The sequence below is a fragment of the Saccopteryx leptura genome, chromosome 4 (genome assembly GCF_036850995.1).
Source record: "Saccopteryx leptura isolate mSacLep1 chromosome 4, mSacLep1_pri_phased_curated, whole genome shotgun sequence".
Taxonomy (NCBI): Eukaryota; Metazoa; Chordata; class Mammalia; order Chiroptera; family Emballonuridae; genus Saccopteryx; species Saccopteryx leptura.
In genome coordinates this window covers 148115456-148134496 of record NC_089506.1, presented here as the reverse complement: position 1 = coordinate 148134496, position 19041 = coordinate 148115456, and positions in this window count along the sequence as shown.

Here is a 19041-nt window from a genome sequence, read left to right as displayed (position 1 = left end):
TTTGATTTGTTTTTATAGTTTAAATTTCCTTGGTAATATATTCTTTGTGTTCATTGTGTTGTTTTCTTAGCTCCCTAAATTGCCTTTCTGTGTTTTCTTGTATATATCTGAGATTTTTAGCATTTCTATTTTAAATTCTCTGTCATTTAGCTCCAACATTTCCAATATATTAAATTTTTTCTCTATAGATTTTTCCACATCTATCTGTGCTACTTCTCTATCTTTTGTATCCATGATATTTGATCTATTTTTTCTTAATGGCATCTGATGGTGGTCCTGTTGATAGCACTAATGAGAATTAATAAAGAATAAAAAGTAAAAAAAATGGAAAAAATTTTGGAAAATAAATAATTTTAAAAACCCAATAATAATAATTTATTATTTCCCCCCCTTTTTTTTCTTCTCTTCCGCTCCACTCCCCTCCTCCTTAGGAAAATATCATGATGAACTGTGAATTACATTATGCTAAATGGAACAAAAACTGCCTATAAGGAGGGCCTGATTTGGGGGAAGTGTTCAAGGGGCAAAAAAGGAGGTAGAGACCCACAAAATACAAAAAAGGAAAAATATTTAGGTCAAGTATAAAATGATTTGCTTATAAGTGATGGTCTACTAAGAGATATAGTGAGAGGGATAAGAGGGAAACAGTAAAAAAATTACTATTGTATTAAGTGTAGCAGAGACTAAATAGAATGGAGAGCCTGCATTGTGAGGAATGCTAATGAGTTAAAAAGCAAAGTAAAAAGCACCCAAAATGCCACACAAAAAAACTTGAGTCCCAAATTAAATAATTTGTTTGTGATTGTGGATTGAATGAGAGGAAAAGTAGAAATAGAAAAGTAGAAACTAATAGAGAGGGAGAAAAAAGAAAAAGGGGAAACAGAAAAGAATAAAATAGAAAAAAACAAAAAGAGAGAGAGAGTGTGTGTTAAGGGTTTTGGATGTAACCCTCATGGAGAGTTAGGAAGAAGAAAAGAAGTAAAATGTAACATTTGTGGGTAGTGTAGTTCAAGAAGAGGAAAGAATAAAACAGGCACAGAATAAAAGGTCCAAGGTGGAGAAAAAATAATAATAATAATAAAGGCTGGAAGATGAAAAAAACAAAAAAAATAGTGGAACAAGTTATAAAGTCTGTGGATTTTTCTTGATTTTGAGAGGTTAACTTCTTCCTTTTTTCTTTCCTCTCCCTCTTCCTGGTCGGTGACTCTGTACCCCAGGTTCTGCCCCTGTGGCATGCTTAGATAGAGATTTGCAGTTGATGAGACTCTACGGCAATGTCATATATTAGGCTTCTGTCTTGTTGGTAATCAAGGCTTGCTAGCATTTGCAGGCTCTGACAATGAGAGAGTCCATTTTCCTGGAGCCTCTCTCCTATTGTCTCCTTCCTGAATTAGCAGCCTGATGATCCAGCTATAAGACTGCTGCAGCCTCTGCCTGGGAGTAAGAGGCTCAAAGAGCTGGCAAATCCCCACTCAATGCAGGGCTCTGGGTACAGCTCTGTCAGTCAGAGTCACCAGTGTAATCAGGTGGGGCTGGGAGCCAATTGCTCTCAAGGTGACTTTCTATGAGCCTCCAGACCTGTTCAGCACGCCTAGCACTCTGTGGGACCACTCTCCCCAGGACTTTTGCACTTTGTAACCTGTTTTGGCTGGGAAGAAGATGCCCTAGTTGTTGCCTGCAGTACAGGAGGTCTTAACATCTGCCAAGTCCCTCTTTTTAGCGTATATCCCTGAGTATGAAAGCTCTGCCAATCCGAAGTTGCCCCCTCCCCTTTAGCAAGAGGCCCTAAAAAATATCATGCCTCTTGTCTTAGATCACTGAACTGAGAGAGATCTTGTCAATTAGAGCCGTGTAAGTCATTTGGGAGGTGAGCAGACTGTGGGTTAAGCTAATTTCAGCGATTGGATCTGCCATCTGCTCCAGGAAGGACTGCAAGCTTCCCGCATGCTCCTCCCCTCATGATCAGCTCCAGGAAGGACTGCAAGCTGCCCGCACACCCCTCTCTGGATGCTTGATTGTTAGCTTGAATGGCTGGGTGAGGCGCCCGCCTGCCCAGAGAAGCTCAGGCATAGGGAAGTTCACTTTGGCGCACTCCCCCGCACCGCTGGCAGCCTCTGCTCGCTGCACAGGCATTAGCTCACGTGGACTGATTCACCACAGGCAAACTCTTTCCTCGGCTTGAACAAATGTCTGTGCCACAGCCTAGCTTCTTCCACACCCTTAGCCCCCCACCCGACTCTCAGTTCCATGTGAAAGCAGCCTTTGCTCAGGTTAGTGAGGAAGGCAAAGTGTTCCTTTCTCCATCTTATTTCTTTCAAGGTTGATTATATATTTATTCAATTTTTCACTAAATCATACCTTTATTTTCAGTGTGTGGGACTCCCAGACGCTGCAAGCATAGATTTTTCTGTCTCTTGTTGATGAACTTGTTGAAATTTGGGGGAGATTTGTCAGTCGTGCTCCTCATGGCGCCATTTCTCTGACGTCACTCTTGTTATAATTTTTCATGCAAAATAACATGTTCTAAAAAACAATTTTATCAAATTGCAAAAAATAAAATGAAATATAAACTTTATTTTTGCATAAAATTCAGTTTCAATAGACAGCTGTTGTTTAGTTTATATGAAAAGCTAAAATTAGGTATGGTACATTTAATTTACTTAGATATTATATGATTCCAGATTTCTTATTTTGATGGTAGCAAGGTTTTAAAACCAAACTTCAGAATAATATATTTTTTGCATTATTAGGAAATGATATCAAGGTTCTTATAGTTCACTTCTCAATATCCATATAGAATTGTCATAGAGTAACTGAATTTTCCAAGACTCTAAGTTGAACTTCTACCAATATCTTTATCTTCAAACCCATGAGGTCATCTGGAACAGTCTATTGATCCTCATAAATATGTATTTTATCACTGAAACATTGACATAGTTACCTATATTATATCTCCTCTCCCAAACTAGTGGCTTGATGAAAATATTTCTTATTTTATCATCATTAGTCATGGTAAACATTTTTAAAGAAATGAATCAATATATTATCCCATTACTAAAGTCAAACTTATTATCCAAAATACCAAAGTGGTGAATAAACTATTACTATAAAATTTTTCTGAATCAGTTATAACATTGAAAATAGAAAAGGGAATTAAGAACACAAGTCAGTTATAATAGCATAAAATAAGTAAAATACATAGAAATAAATTTAACAAAAAAGCTATAAAACTTGTACTTTGAAAAGTACAAAGCATTGCTGAGAGAAATTATAAAAGACCTAAATAAATGGAAAGACATTTTATGTTCCCAGATCAGAAGACTTAATATTGTTAAGATGGAAATACTTTACAAATTGATCTATAAATTTAAAGCAACTGATATAAAAATCCCAGTTAGCTTTTGCTCAGAATTGGCAAACTGATCCTAAAATTTATACAGAAATGCCAGGGACTCAGACTATTTAAAATAATATAGCTATAAAATGATAACTTTATAAGGTTGTCTTTTAAATAACTTATAAGAAAAACAGTTTCAATGCATATCCATTCCACCTTTTGTATTTATATATCTAGTTACCTTTACTGGTGTACTTTATTTTGTGTGTGTGTGTGTGTGTGTGCGTGCACACATGTGCATTCAAATGCCTAGTTCCCTTTCATTTCAGCTTAAAGGACTCCTTAGTATTTTTGGTGCAGCAAGTCTTTTAATGACAAATATTCTTAGTTTGTATTTCTCTGAGAATGTTTTAATGTCCCCTTTATTTTCTGAAAGATCATTTTACCAAGTATAAAATTCTTGATTGACTGTCTCTTTTTCCAAATAGGGCCTTCCATGGTTTCTGATAAGAAGCCAAATGTTAATATTATTGAGGATATAGTTAAGTAATGGATTATTTTTCTCTTTCTGTTTTCAAAACACTCTCCCTTAATTTTCAACAGTTTATTATGTGTTTAGGTGTGAACTTCTGAGTTTTCCTACTTGAAGCTCTTTGAACTTTTTGTATACACTAGTTAAAGCTTTTAATGAAATTTGTTGGTCCATATTCTTTAAATACTCTTTCTGTTCTTTTCATTCACCACAGCAATTTCTGTTACGCATATATTGTTATTCTTGGTGGTGTCTTACATATCTCAGTTTTGGTCATTTTTCTTCTATTTAATTTTCTATTTAATATTTGATAATATTAGTTGACCAATAATCAAGCTCACTGGCATTTTTGCCAACTCAAATTTGCCCTTGAGCCCATCTAGTGGATTTTCTTTTAACTTTGGGTATTATACTTTCAACTTCAGTATTTCTAACTGATTAGTTTTTATAATTTCTATTTTCTTATTTATATTCTGTATTTGTTAATACATCATTCTCAAACTTTTATAATTTTTAGATATTGTTTTCTTTGGTTCTTTTAATATTTATAATATGTGATTTAACATCTAAAATTCAATAACTTATTCAGAAACAGTTTCTATTGACTGCTTTTATTCACTGTGCATGAGCTATACTTATCCGTTTCTTTGCACACCTTGTACTTTATTGCTGAAAAGCAAGGCATTTTAAATAATATAATGTGACAATTCTGTATTTAAGATCCTTGCTTCTCAGTTTTTTTGTTGTTGCTGTTTGTTTAGTGACTACGTTAGACTAATTCTGCAAATTCTGTATAATTTTTAATGTGTTGCCAGTGAAGTCTCTTATTGGTTTGCTTTGTGGTCAGCTAATTATAGGAGAGAACTTTTCTTAAGTCTCTTTATCTAGTAAATGTTTCAACATTTGCAAAGGGTTCTTTGTGAATTTGGGGAAACAGTGTTAATCCCCTGGCAAGAAAACTGATATTCTACATTATCTGTTACTCCCTGTTGGCACAGAGCCTGCAGATAAGCCAGAAGTGAGAGACAGTACCTTCTCAGATATTTCCTTGGAATATGTATAGCCCTGTACATATTAATGGACTTCAAAATTTCCAGGAATATGTCAGACCTTTACAAGCTCTATGTGAACATCTCATTTTCCCATATTCTTGCTAGATTTTCTTGATCAGTTACTTCTTAGGCCTAACAGATAATTGCTGCCTGGCACAGCAGTGATGTTAAACAGCTGCTATTGATTTTTTTAAGAAAACAAATCCCTTGAGTGTAGGTCTGTACATAACACAGAGAACTTAGAACTAATAAAGATAAGACCTGAAGATGGAACATTTCATGGAATTTCCAGAAAGATAAAATAGTGAAAATTTTCTGCAGATGGGATTTTGCAGGCACTCTAACCCCTCTACCTCTTTATATGGCTACTCGGCTGCTGATTCTCACAGACACCGTTATTGTGAGATTGTTGGTTTTCAAGGCAACTGTGGACTGAAGACAGGGGCATAGAGTAAGGCATTCACTAAGCTCACTTTTTACTTTGATTCAGTTTGTTTTGGGGGTGTATTGTTTTATTTTGTTTAGAATAAGCATATCTTAAATTTTTGCCAGCATTTAGTTAATTTTAAGAATTTTAAACCATTTTTGTCAGTGTTTTTCTTGCTTTTTCAGAGTAGATTTTTAGATGTGTTTATCCCACCATTCTGAAAAAGGTTCTCCTCACCTTCTGTGAGTAAAATAATAGTAAGGCTTATTCAATTTCACATAGATTATAAAATATACTCACCTAAGTCATTAACAACTAAAGGACAAACCATTTCAATGTTATTTTTCTCAATTTTGCCATATTAACTCTTTACCTATTTTACCTTTACTTTTGCTTTCACCTCATGATTTGTTTAAAAATCTTTTTTAATATCTTTTAGTAATGGGCAAAAAAATATGGAAGAAAAAGTAATAATAGATCATTGTATAACCCAAAATATGAATAAATAATAAAATTAAGATGTCAAAATAGGACTAAATTTTTTAAAAAAATTTATTGTAAGACTTTACCAGCTAAGTAGTTTTAATAAAAATATGTATCTTCTTTAATTATATTATGTTGTGAACAGATCATGAATTTATTCTTATTTTAAAATATAAACATTGTTTTATTTTTTCTGAATTTTAACATCCTATAAAATAGTAAGTTGTTTCCAGAAAAGCAAAAAAAAAGAAGGAAGGAGGGAAGGAAGGAGGGAAGAATGGAAGGAAGGAAGGAAGGAAGGAAGGAAGGAAGGAAGGAAGGAAGGAAGGAAGGAAGGAAAGAAGGAAGGAAGGAAGGAAGGATGGGTAACAAAGAATAGTGGGAATGACAATAATTTTGTTTGAGGTTATTGAAAATAAGATAATATATTTCACATGAATGTATAATGTTAGAAATAGGGGAAACTTGGCAGGGAGTAAGGAGTGTGAGCATATCTGGAAACTCTGTACTTTTCACTCAATGGTTCTATGAACCTAAAACTGCTCAAAATATAGTCTATTAATTTTTAATATGGTAATAGATATTTCTGATAGCTCTTTTACCAAAAACCACTATCTATAGCAAGTAAAGAGTAAATAATTTATGTCTTCAAAAAATGTCAAGTTTTTGCCTGACCAGGCAGTGGCACAGCAGATGAGCCTCAACTTGGGACACTGAGGACATAGATTCAAACTCCTGAGGTCGCAAGCTTGAGCGTAGGCTTACCAGCTTGAAGGACGGGTCGTCAGCTTGAGCATGGGATCATAGACATGAGCCCATGGTGGCTGGCTTGACCTCAAGAATGCTGGATTAAGCAAGGGGTTGCTGACTCAGCTGGAGTCCCCTGGTCAAGGCACATATAAGAAAGCAATTAATGAACAACTAAGGTGCTGCAACTATGAGTTGATGCTGTGCATCTCCTTTCTGGTTTGTCTGTTCCTGTCTGTCTGTCTATCTGTCTAACTATGTCTCTGTTTCTCTCACATGCATGCTTAAAAAAATAAAAGGCAAGGTTTTTGGGGTTTTGTTTTGTTGTTTTTTTTTTTGGTAGAAAGTAATATTATCATAACTTAAATATATTATTTACCAATCTTTAAAAATTATCTTACAGAATGGATTTTCTGAATTATTTTTAGGGCTCCAGTTGAAAGCAGGTTTTTAAATATATACTCCTATTGCTGCCTCATATATCTGAGCAATTCATGGTAAAGAATTTAATCAGAGAGTTACATTTAGTTTTATATACTCAAAATTCACTTTAATGCTGTATGTTAATTTCACATGCATGTCAATCATTACATGACATTAAAATAATTCCTCTACTATATAAACTAGATGATTATTTTAAATTTTGAAGCCCTTTAAACTATATACTACATTATCAGATCAAAATAAAAATATTACAATTTGGTAACTACAGAAAACAGGGTAATAAAGTCTAAGACAACACATGATGATTACTACGACTACCACTGTATACTATTGTTATAAGTGTTCTTGCAATACAATTAAATAAAAAAATTAAGTGTCACTATTTAAAAGGCATAATGTAATCATTATTATTTGCAGACAAAAGTGCTAATAGAGAAAATTCAAAAAGTAAAATTAAAATTTATAAGATAAATATTTCTGAGAGTACTTTTGTTTAATTGCAATATCAACTCCAATTAAACATTTATAAAATCCTTATAAAAATCACAAAATAATTAAAGCATAAAAATAAGAACAATCTAACTTGGAAACCTACCATATTCTTCTATGGAAAGACTCACTATAATAGAGCTGGCCCTAGTTATTCAGTGTATTAGGTGGGAAACCCCTAATGCCCTGATTATACACACCTCCTGGTATTTATGCCCTTATGTAGGGATAAAGGGAACATTTGAAATAAGGGCAAATGAAAAATAAAACAGTATCTTCAGGACAAATGAGTTGCCTCTTAGAAAAAAAAGAGGTGACTAAAAAGTTCAACACCATGATATATACTAAATATTAATTCAAGATAAACTGCTAAAAATTAAACAATAAAAAAAAACACTATTTATTCTTAGGTGGTGAAAATGTCCTTTCTAAATAAGACCAAACACCAAAAGATATAATGGAAATATTGATGAATTTGACAGCATAGATATTCAAATCTCATTTTTGATTAAAGGTTTAAAACAGGAAGACCAAGCTAGAAGAAAATGTTTGGAAAATATGTAATAAAGAAAGGGTAATATACATAATGTAGAAATGTATTCCACAAAAGAATAAGGAAAGTAAAACAACTTCAGAGAATGTTTTAAAAAACAACTTAAATATAAAGGTACATATATATATATATTATATGTGGATTGTGTATTTGTGTGTAATGTATGTATACAGAACAGAAAAATTTGTGTCGCGCTATATTCACGTTCCCAACTGAGGTCAACTGAGACAATGAATACTCTATTTCCTTGTCTTAGCTCTCAGATAGTGATGATCAGGAGTTGCAGATGGTAGCAGGCCATGCAGTGGGTTGCAAGAAATCTGGCTCTAGAGCCAGCGGATGGAGTTTGGATCTCTCAACTCTGGCACCTGTTAGTTGGGAGCCCTCAGACAAGTTGCAGACAGACAGACTCCTGCATGTGCCCCACCGAGATCCACCCGGCATGCCCACCAGGCGGGGCAATGCTCAGCCCCTATGGGGCATTGCTCCACTACAATTGGGCCCATTCTTGCACCTGACGTGGAGGCCATGGAGCTGTCCTCAGTGCTCCGGCCAACTTTGCCCCAATGTAGCCTTGGCTGCCAGAGGTGAAGAGAGATAGAGAGGAAGGAGAGGAGGAAGGGTGGAGAAGCAAATGGGAGCTTCTCCTGTGTGCCCTGGCCAGGAATCGAACCTGGGACTTCCACATGCCAGGCCAACATTCTACCACTGAGCCAATTGGCCAGGGCCCCCACTTAACATTTCTGAAACATGTTTTCTCTTTTTCAAAATAAGTAGAATCTACCAGAGCAAGTAGTTCTTTGGATTTAAAATTAAGATTATAAACTATATGATATTGTGTGTATAGAATAAATGTATAAAAATGCTCAATCTCACTAGTAATAATAAAAATTCATGGTAAAACAATGAAATATTTATCAATAAATTAACAAAAAAAATAAATCTTGAAAAAAATAGGGTTTTGAAGAGGATGTGAAAGAACTAATACTCTTACCAACTCTTGTGGGGAGAAATACAAACTAGTACAACTTCAGAGATAATTGTGCAATGTCTATGAAACCAATTATCTAGAAATCTATCCCATAGACATAAGAATTTCTTTAGATTGTTTGTAAACAAAAAATTAAACTAATCCAAGTGTCTATCAGCAGGGAAATGTTTTACAATTCTTGGGGCCATCCATTCCCAAAAATATGTATAGAATAAAAGCTTGACCAGGTGGTGGCATAGTGGATAGAGCATCAAACTGGGACATGGAGGACCCAGGCTGAAAGCCCTGAGGTCACCGGCTTGAATGCAGGCTCATCTGGTTTGAGTAAGGCTCACAGCTTGAGCCTAAGGTCAGTGGCTTGAGCAAGGGTCACTCAGTCTGCTGTAGCCTCCCAGTCAAGGCACACATGAGAAACAACTAAGTTGCCGCAATGAAGAATTGATGCTTCTCATCTCTCTCCCTTTCTGTCTGTCTGTCCCTCCCTCAGCCTCTCTCTGTTTCTGTCACACACACAAAAAAAGTATAAAAATATGGAGAAATAAAAGTCATGTATACCAAAGTATCAAAGTCCATTTTATTTCAAGTGAAAATAAAACAATTATATGAGGAAAATTTGTATATATAACAATATGCAATGTATACTTCTGTATGTGTGTGTGTGTGTGTGTTTCTGAAGTGAGAAGCTGGCGGGGGGGGGGAGGTGGTGGAGAGGAGGCAGGCAGACAGACTCCCACATGTGCCTGACCGGGATCCACCAGGCGTGCCCACCAGGGGGCGATGCTCGGCCCCTATGGGTCATTGCTCCGCTGCAATTGGAGCCATTCCAGCCCCTGAGGTGGAGGCCATGGAACCATCCTCAGTGCCCAGGCCAACGTTGCTCCCATGAAGCCTTGGCTGTGGGAAGGGAAGAGAGAAATAGAGAGAAAGGAGAGAGGGAAGGGTGGAGAAGCAAATGGGCGCTTCTCCTGTGTGCCATGGCTGGGAATCAAACCATGGACTTCCACACACTGAACCACTGCTCTACCACTGAGCCAACTGGCAGGGCACATAATTTCTTTTACGGCACATGCATATGCATATGATATACAGATATAAAGATTTAGTTATGTAATACAGTGGTCTCCAACCCCCAGGCTGCGGACCGTTACCAATCCGTGGGCCATTTAGTACTGGTTCTCAGAGAAAGAATAAATAACTTACATTATTTCCATTTTATTTATATTTAAGTCTGAATGATGTTTTATTTTTTAAAAATGACCAGATTCCCTCTGTTACATTCGTCTAAGACTCACTCTTGAAGCTTGTCTCGGTCACATGATACATTTAACAGTCCTACCCTAAAGGCCGGTCCGTGAAAATATTTTCTGACATTAAACCGGTCCGTGGCCCAAAAAAGGTTGGGGACCACTGATGTAATATAAGGCCTTAACAATATTCTACGAGATTGTTGATAATAGTTACCTGCAATAGGATTGTGGAATCTTATTGCAGGAGGATGGTGTGGTTTGGGCAACTAAGAGGTTTTATTGTTGCTTTTCTTGTTATTTTTCACTAAATACTATTTTTCTCAAATATTTTTTTGAGAAATATCTTTCTCTTTTTTAAGAGAAGCATGCATCCTTGTATTACTTTTAAAATCTAAGTTTTGTTTTCCACTTACCATTCAAAATTTTAACCAATTAAACATGTCAGAATTTTTGGTTTTGTTTATACATCTGAGCCTAAATATATTGTATTATCCTATCATTATCCCCATTGCCTATTTAGTATAGAATAATTTCACTACATTATAGTGGTAGTAAATTGGTTTATTTTCTTTATAAACAGAAACTCAATAAAGATAGTAAAAAATCCAGTACACAGTCCTGTCCAAAATTTCCTAAATACACATAATAGAATTCATTCTCCCTTATTAAAACTGGGAGGACCTCCTTTCATTTGTTTGTTTAGAAATATTTGGACATCTGGCAAATCTGTTTAAATTTATACAAAATTAATATGCTCTACTCAGAGAATATAAATTATCCCATTACAAATGACACTTGCTTTATTTTTTTCTGTGAAACATCATATTATACATGGCAACAGAAAATATATTATTTTGCAAGCCCCAAAGTGATTGTTTCATGTGTCTAAAAGATCATTTAACTTATTCTTAATGATTTGAATCTTCTCTCAGGGTCAAAGGCATCTTTTACATCAACTTGCTTTTACAAATTAATGTTTTGAAGGAAACAGTAAAAGTCAAGTTGCTTGGAAGTACATTAAATTATATGCTAGTTAATAGTGTTAGAATGATGGCTTAAAAATAAATTGCCCATAATACCTTTTAATAAAGGAGCTAAATGCACTTTTTAATTCTGTGTTAAAAGCAGATGCCTGTTTGGCACTGTTTGGAATCCCATTTGCCATGTATATTTTGATTAATATTATGCTAGGTAATCTGCTCTACGTGGTCTAGGTTCAGTAACCTCACTGTAAAATAATGAGCCTTCAAGAATAAAAAATATGCTCACTATAAAGTTGCATATTCTGAGAAGCAGTGAACATACTCAAATGAAATGAAAAAATGAGGTTTTCTCCCAGTAAATTTGCTCGAAGTGAAACTTACATTTCTCAATTTGTATTTAGCTGTCAGTCTGTGCGCTAAAAACTGGACGAGCTATCAACTTTTGCATATGTTTTCTATAAATACTTTTCTTTTCTGATTCAACTGCCACAGGACTCTGGAGAAGTAGTGGTCTTAGGGGACTTTACAACATCTGGGATGCAGCCAATGGCAGTGAGTTCACACACTAAGTGGCATCTTCAGAAAAGGACTAGCACTAATATTTTATGAAATATATAACATGATTTACCCAGGGTTGTCAGAAGAGATGAATTTCAGCCAATGCAAGGTAATAAATAGTAATGTGTGCTATATATATTTGACTTATCACCCTTGGCATTTTGAAACAAAATTCTTTTGAAGAATTAATTTTATACATCATAAACTTTTCTATTGTTTTTCCTGTTTAGACTGTCTTTGTCATCAGACTTCTTATGAAAATATTATTTAAAATTATAATTGAAGTAATATTTTTTAGAATACTCACCTAGGACTTTCTTTCCAGGCAACATTATATTAGGAAAGCTAGTAGTGTAGAAAATGGTTGGTTTTATTAAATCACCACTAAGGAAGAAAAAAGCCCAATAGGTGGTTTGCCCATGTTTATGAAAAATTTGTTATTGAAGTTTAATAGTGTTTTCTCTCATTAAACACTTAATATCTTTTAGAAACATAGAAAAATTGTTTTATTATATTTCTTGCATATTTGAAGGATCAGCTAATGCACAGATGCAAAATTTTTACTTAAAAACACTTTCCAATAGGCCCTGGCCAGTTGGCTCAGTGGTAGAACATCAGCCTGGCATGTGGATGTCCCGAGTTTGATTCCTAGTCAGGGTACATAAGAGAAGCGCCCATCTGCTTCTCCATTCCTCCCCCCTCTCGCTTCTCTCTCTCTCTCTTCCCCTCTTGCAGCCATGGCTCAGTTGGAGCAAAGTTGGCCCTGGGCACTGAGGATGGCTCCATGGCCTCTGCCTCAGGCACTAAGAAGAGCTCATTGTTAAGCAACAGAGCAACAGCCCAGATGGGCAGAGCATCACCCCCTAGTGAGCTTTCCAGGTGGATCCCGGTTGAGACACATGTGGGAATCTGTCTCTGCCTCCCCTCTTCTCACAGAATAAAAAAGATAAATAAATAAATAAATAAAACAGTTTTCAATAAATATAAATATAGCTACTTTCCACAGTACCTAAAAATAGATACTATGTTTTAATGGCTATAGTTCAGGCACCTAATGAATGGTTTATTTTGCTTTTGTCCGATGAATAATGGTTACAGAATCATTCAGTCACATACAGCTTTGCATTTCAGTTTACATTTCCTTCTTTGTTTTGATCCCCACACATAAACTCACAAATAGTTTTTAGAAATTCTCACATAATATTTATAATTATTTAATTAATGGTTAGTACAATATTTTAATCATACATAAAACACATACTTTTTAAATATGACATTCACATTTCTGTGTGCAAGACTATATATTTTCAAATAACATCTTTAAAGAGATTTCAGTATTTGGTTATGTTCATAAAGCACTAAATAAATGAAAGAATTCCCCTACCACCATCACTACACACACATTATTTTGATGAATACACATACATTTTTCATGTTACAAGGACACAGCCTCTGAAATTGTTCCTGTGTTTTTACTTGAGTCAAGTCTTAAGTTTTTCCTGGCACATCCTTTCGTGTTCAGAGAGGAAACTTAAAGCTGGCCCCTGTAACAAGGCCCCAGAGACTCTGCATTTGCAGTAGCTCCTTACATCTCAATAATAGGAAACAAGACTCGGGAACGGATATAACTTCTCAATCTTATGAGGTGTATGAATGCTACTACTTGAATTATTCATTGAACAGGGAATAGGAAGATTATGTGACCACAGCCCTGACCACCTTTATAACTGAACATTTTAACATCATTATAAAAACACGTATTACACATCTGTTATGGTGCTGAGCCAGGAACTGAGTAAACTAAACTTATGCGAATTATCTTGTATTAAATTCCAGTTAAAACATAACTGAGAATCTGTAAGACAGATAATAAACATCTACTTATATAATTATATAAATATTTCATAAATATGATAACCAAAGGTGAAACACATTTTATTTGATTAAACAAGATTTTTATTTTTTTGTTGTTGTTTGTTTGTTTTTTTTACAGAGACAGAGAGAGAGTCAGAGAGAGGGATAGACAGGGACAGACAGACAGGAACAGAGAGATGAGAAGCATCAATCATTACTTTTTTGTTGTGCATTGCGACACCTTAGGTATTCATTGATTGCTTTCTCATATGTGCCTTGACCACGGGCCTTCGGCAGACCGAGTAACCCCTTGCTTGAGCCAGCAACCTTGAGTCTAAGCTGGTGAGCTTTTGCTCAAACCAGATGAGCCCACACTCAAGCTAGTGACCTCGGGGTCTCGAACCTGGGTCCTTCCTCATCCCCGTCTGACGCTCTATACATTGCACCACCACCTGGTCAGACTATTTTTTGTTTTTAATATCACCTTTTCTAGACCAAGAAGTAACAGAATGAAGACTTTAATAATTATGAAAGGAGTCAGAGCAAATAATAAATTTCTATAATTTCCATCTGAATCAGTTCCCAAGCTCCAAAATTTTATATATATAAGTTTTCCTAAGCTCCATCATGCTACCATGAAAAAGTTTTGTTTGACTAAGCTCAGCAAGTTTGTATAAACTTCCCTAACTGAAGACAAATTGAGGAGATTAAAAACATTGTGCCTGTATTGACACTCAGGTTCATCAATGATTTTGCTCTTCTTATTTAGCTAAACCATACAATGCTCTCCTTCTTAGAAGGAGAGTAGAAGCTCTACAGCAGATGCATCCAAAGATTACCCTAGGATTTAATAAGGCATTAATTTAAGCCTTGTAATTAAGCCAGAATTTTTTTAATCCACTTACTTTATGCTTGTCACTAAGCTGGGCACTAAAAAAAAAGATGACCAAAGTACAGCCTCTGCCTTCAATGAGCTCCTTATCTAATAATCAAGAATAGTAAAGAAAATCAGTCCAACAAGTGAATACAGTCGTCGCTCACCATATTGTGGTTCATTTTGTGCGGTCTCACTATATTGCGGATTTTTAAATTATATATCTAATTTTCTATCAGGGATTTTTTGCTATATTGTGGGATTTTGCAGTATATAGGTATTATTATATATTTATAATTTTAATTATTTTTGCAGGAAAACAAGCATTTTCTAGCCTAAAAAATTGAAAACAATATTAAAAATATTAACTAAAACATATTAAAAGAATATTAAATTGAAATAAAGTCTTAAAATATATATATTTTGCCTATCGCAGGGGTTAGGTTCCAGAACCCCCTGCAGTAGGTAAAAATCCACGAAGTAGTGACCTTATATTTATTTTATTATTTATATATATTTTAAGGCTTGATAAACCCTCCTCACATTCTTATAAACCTTTCCCACATTGCTATTATCCTTTCTCATACTTATTTTGCTTATTTTACCACAAAATAATTAAAATAATAAATATAAATATATAAAAATACCTATATACCATAAAATTCCACAATATAGTGAAAAATCCATGATATAAAATTAGATATATACAATTTTAAAATCTGTGATACAGTGAGGCCACAAAAGGTGAACCATGATATGGTAAGGGATGACCGTAAATAATAAAATAAATATAAGGTCACTACTCCATGGATTTTTGCCTATACTGGGGGAGTTCTGGAACCTAACCCCTGTGATAGATGAGGGACCACTGTAATTATAATGATGTGCCTGGCGTGTTATGTTGAGAGGATGCAGAGAACAATCATCAAGCCAAAACTGAAGATTCAGAGATGTATTCCACAGTATAATTACAAGTTATAGAAATAAAGAGAAAAAACAAACAGGGGCTATAGGAGTAAGGGTGAGGTATGGTAGTGATAAGGGGAGCACTACATACAGTGAGAACCTATGTGAAGTCTAAGAAACACATACAAATTTTGTCTTTTCGAAGAACTTCTAATGCTGTTCGCTGTTTCCAGATCCTGGCTATTATAAACAATGCTGCAATAAACATGAGGGTGCATATCTTCTTTTGAATCAGTGATTTGGTATTCTTAGGATATATTTCTAAAAGTGGGATAGCTGGGTCAAAAGGCAGTTCCATTTTTAATTTTTGAGGAAACCCCATACAGTCCTCCATAGTGGATGAGTAGATTAAAAAGCTGTGGTACATATACACAATGGAATACTATGTGGCATCCAGCATGGATGGACCTGGAGATTATTATGTTAAGTAAAATAAGCCAGGTAGAGAAAGAAAAATTGTTATGATCTCACTTATATGTGGAATCTAATGAACAAAGTGAACTGAGGAATGAAATAGAGTCAGAGGTGGGGTCACAGGGAGCAGGGGGACAGCTGTCAGAGGGAAGGGAGGTGAGGAGATGAGATCAGAGAAGGTAAAGGTATTAGTGAAATTATATATACTTAACACAGAGATACAGAAAACAGGACAGCAAATCCTAGAGGAAAGAGGGGAAGGAGTTAGGGGGAGGGGTAAAGGGGGTATAAAAAGGGACACAGGAGTGGGGTGTAAGGGCGTTATATTCAGTGGGACACTTAAATCCATGTAAACACAATAAATTAAAATTAATAAAAATTTTTAAAAAAAGGAACTGCTTGTGGGGAACGGTCAAGGAATGGCAAGATATAGTAGACAAGAACTGGTCATAAGGAGGCTTGCTAAGGCTAAGAGGCTTCAACCTAACCCTATTCAGTAGGGGGAAACATTAAAGAATATGAAACAGGAGGAAGAGGTAATCAGATGCTCATTTTAGAGAAATAAATCTGCTGGCAGAATGAAGGAAAACCGGAAAGGCCACAGCTTCAGTTAGGAAGCCTCAAGTGGTAGCATGTGGTTTGGGCAGGTCAAGTTTGAGGCTTTTCTTTTCTTGTCCTTTGTAGAAGGTATTTCTACAGTGTGGCAGTCAAGTTTTCTCCATGGAGAAGTCTGAAAGCATATGCACATCCAATACAAATATTACAATTTGGCACTTAAACTAGCACAATTAACATAACCTTAGAAAGAGTGAATCTTTTAACAGAAAAGACTGCCCTGTTTCTCATTCCAAATAAAAGTATTAGCATAATTTTACAAGCAAAAACAAAGAATAGAAATGTATTCTTAGCATAATGCCTGCACTTATTTAGATAAATCTATCATCTCAACTACTAAGTATTCCCTTAATCTTCCCCAATGGACAGACAGGCAAGTTTGGAAGAATGATTGAAGTCAACTTAGATGTACCCTGTTGCCCGAATCTCACCATTTATTACTTCTTTACTAATAATTAGAAGAGCGACTAAATCACCTGCTTGGATTTAAACGAGGAGCTAGTGTGTAAGTGCCATCTTCAGTGGGAGCATTTCAGTTCTATCAAAATGATAGAAAAAAAACAAAACTTGAAAAGGTATTTGGAATGTTCCCAGGATAAGACTGTAGGAAACATTAGCATGCAATTACCTTCCTTGACTGCTCCCTTGAATCTAAAAGCCTATCTGAAGTTGGCTATACCAAAGAAATACAAAAAAGGCGGCTAGCAAGGAACTTGGAACATTATCTTTTGCTTATCTGCATAGTGTCCTCAGTTAAATAATTTGTACTTTGGGTAAAAAATCTCTTATTCATATGAAAGATTATTAGTAGTAGAACCTTTATTTTCAGCAAGCCGTTAAAATAATTAAAAAACTAATATTTAGGATGAGACTAAAATTCAAATAAAATGATTAAAACTTAGTATCTTAGCAAAAGAACAACAAACCTGAGTAAGAAAATACTCTGTGGATAAATAAATATATTTTCTCAGGATAAGAACTTCAGATTGACCCCAAACGAAGTTGAGAATTTAGAACCACTATACTTTCTGATTTTTTCCCCCTATTTTTGGTGATGCCTCATTAGATACATTATAGTTAGATGGTTGGAGGATGGATGAATTTTATTTAATTTTATGTTAATAGCCCATAAAATTTAGGTCAATAGAAAATAATCAATTATAAGATAGATGTAAATAAATTATAGAAAATAAGGCATTGAGAAAATTTAGCTGAGAGAGAGGTGATGAGACATGAAGAAAAGAAAGAGATGTTTCAAAGTTTATCAAAGAATTTTGGGAGAAAAGAAAATCTGGAAAAAGAGAATACATAAAATGTTGGAAAAGCAGTAAGAATTATCCAGAAAGAGGAAATCCAGATACATAAAAGACAGTAATTCTCACACAGGGTAAATAATAATAATATGCCAATACATAGACTCAAATGTATAATGCAATAGAGAAAAAGAATACTTTAAAAGTTAAAAAAAAATTTACCCATCAGAAAGAAATTTAAATCTGACTAGCAACAATAGCAAAAGCCATAAGTCAGTGGAATATTATATTTTAGTGATAAAATAAATCAGAATAGAACTATGTACTCTAAAAAATTATCTTTCAAAAACAGTAAAAAGAAGAACAGTTTTAGATAAACAAAAACTGAGAGAGCTTACTAGAATGAGATGCTCACTAAAAGAACATTGAAGATAGACTTTAGGGAAAAAGAAAGTCAACCTAGAAGAAATGATAAACATATGGGTAAGTCTAAAATAATGTTGGTGGCATAAAGAATGTCTTAACTTGAAGTGAAAAAAAATCAAAATAGTGCAAAAATCCTGGACAATAATACTATGTAAGATGAGAGAGAGGATGATTAGAGCTAAAGCATTCTGAACTCACATTTAAGAGCTAGACTGGATATTTTAAAAATCATACTATATGCTGTCTTTAAGAAATACTTCCCAAAGTAGCCAGGGGTGACCTCTAAAAATGATTCACTATTCATTTGATCTACAAAACACCACAAAATCATGCAAATCAAGACGTTCAAATCTTTGTGTTTACTTTAAGAACACTCATAAAACTGCCCACACCTTCAAGGGTATACATATCCAAAAAGCTATCAAGTATTTAAAGGATATCATTTTACAGGAGCAATGTGGACCACTCCATTGTTACAATGGTGGAGGTGGTAATGTGCTCAGGCAAAGCCTGGGGCTGGACACAGGGTCAGTGGTCCAAAAGGAATGCTGAAATCTTTATGCACATCCTTAAAAATGCTGAAAATAAATCTGAGCTTAAGGATTTAGATGTAGATCCACTGGTCTTTGAGCCATCCAGGTGAACAAAGCTCTCAAGCTGTGCACAGAATTTACATAGCTCCTGGGCAGCTCAGCTCACACATGAGCTCTCCATGCCACACTGAGATGTTCTTTACTAAAAAAGAGCAGATATTTCCTAAACCAGAAGAGGAGGTTGTCCCACCAAAAAAGATATC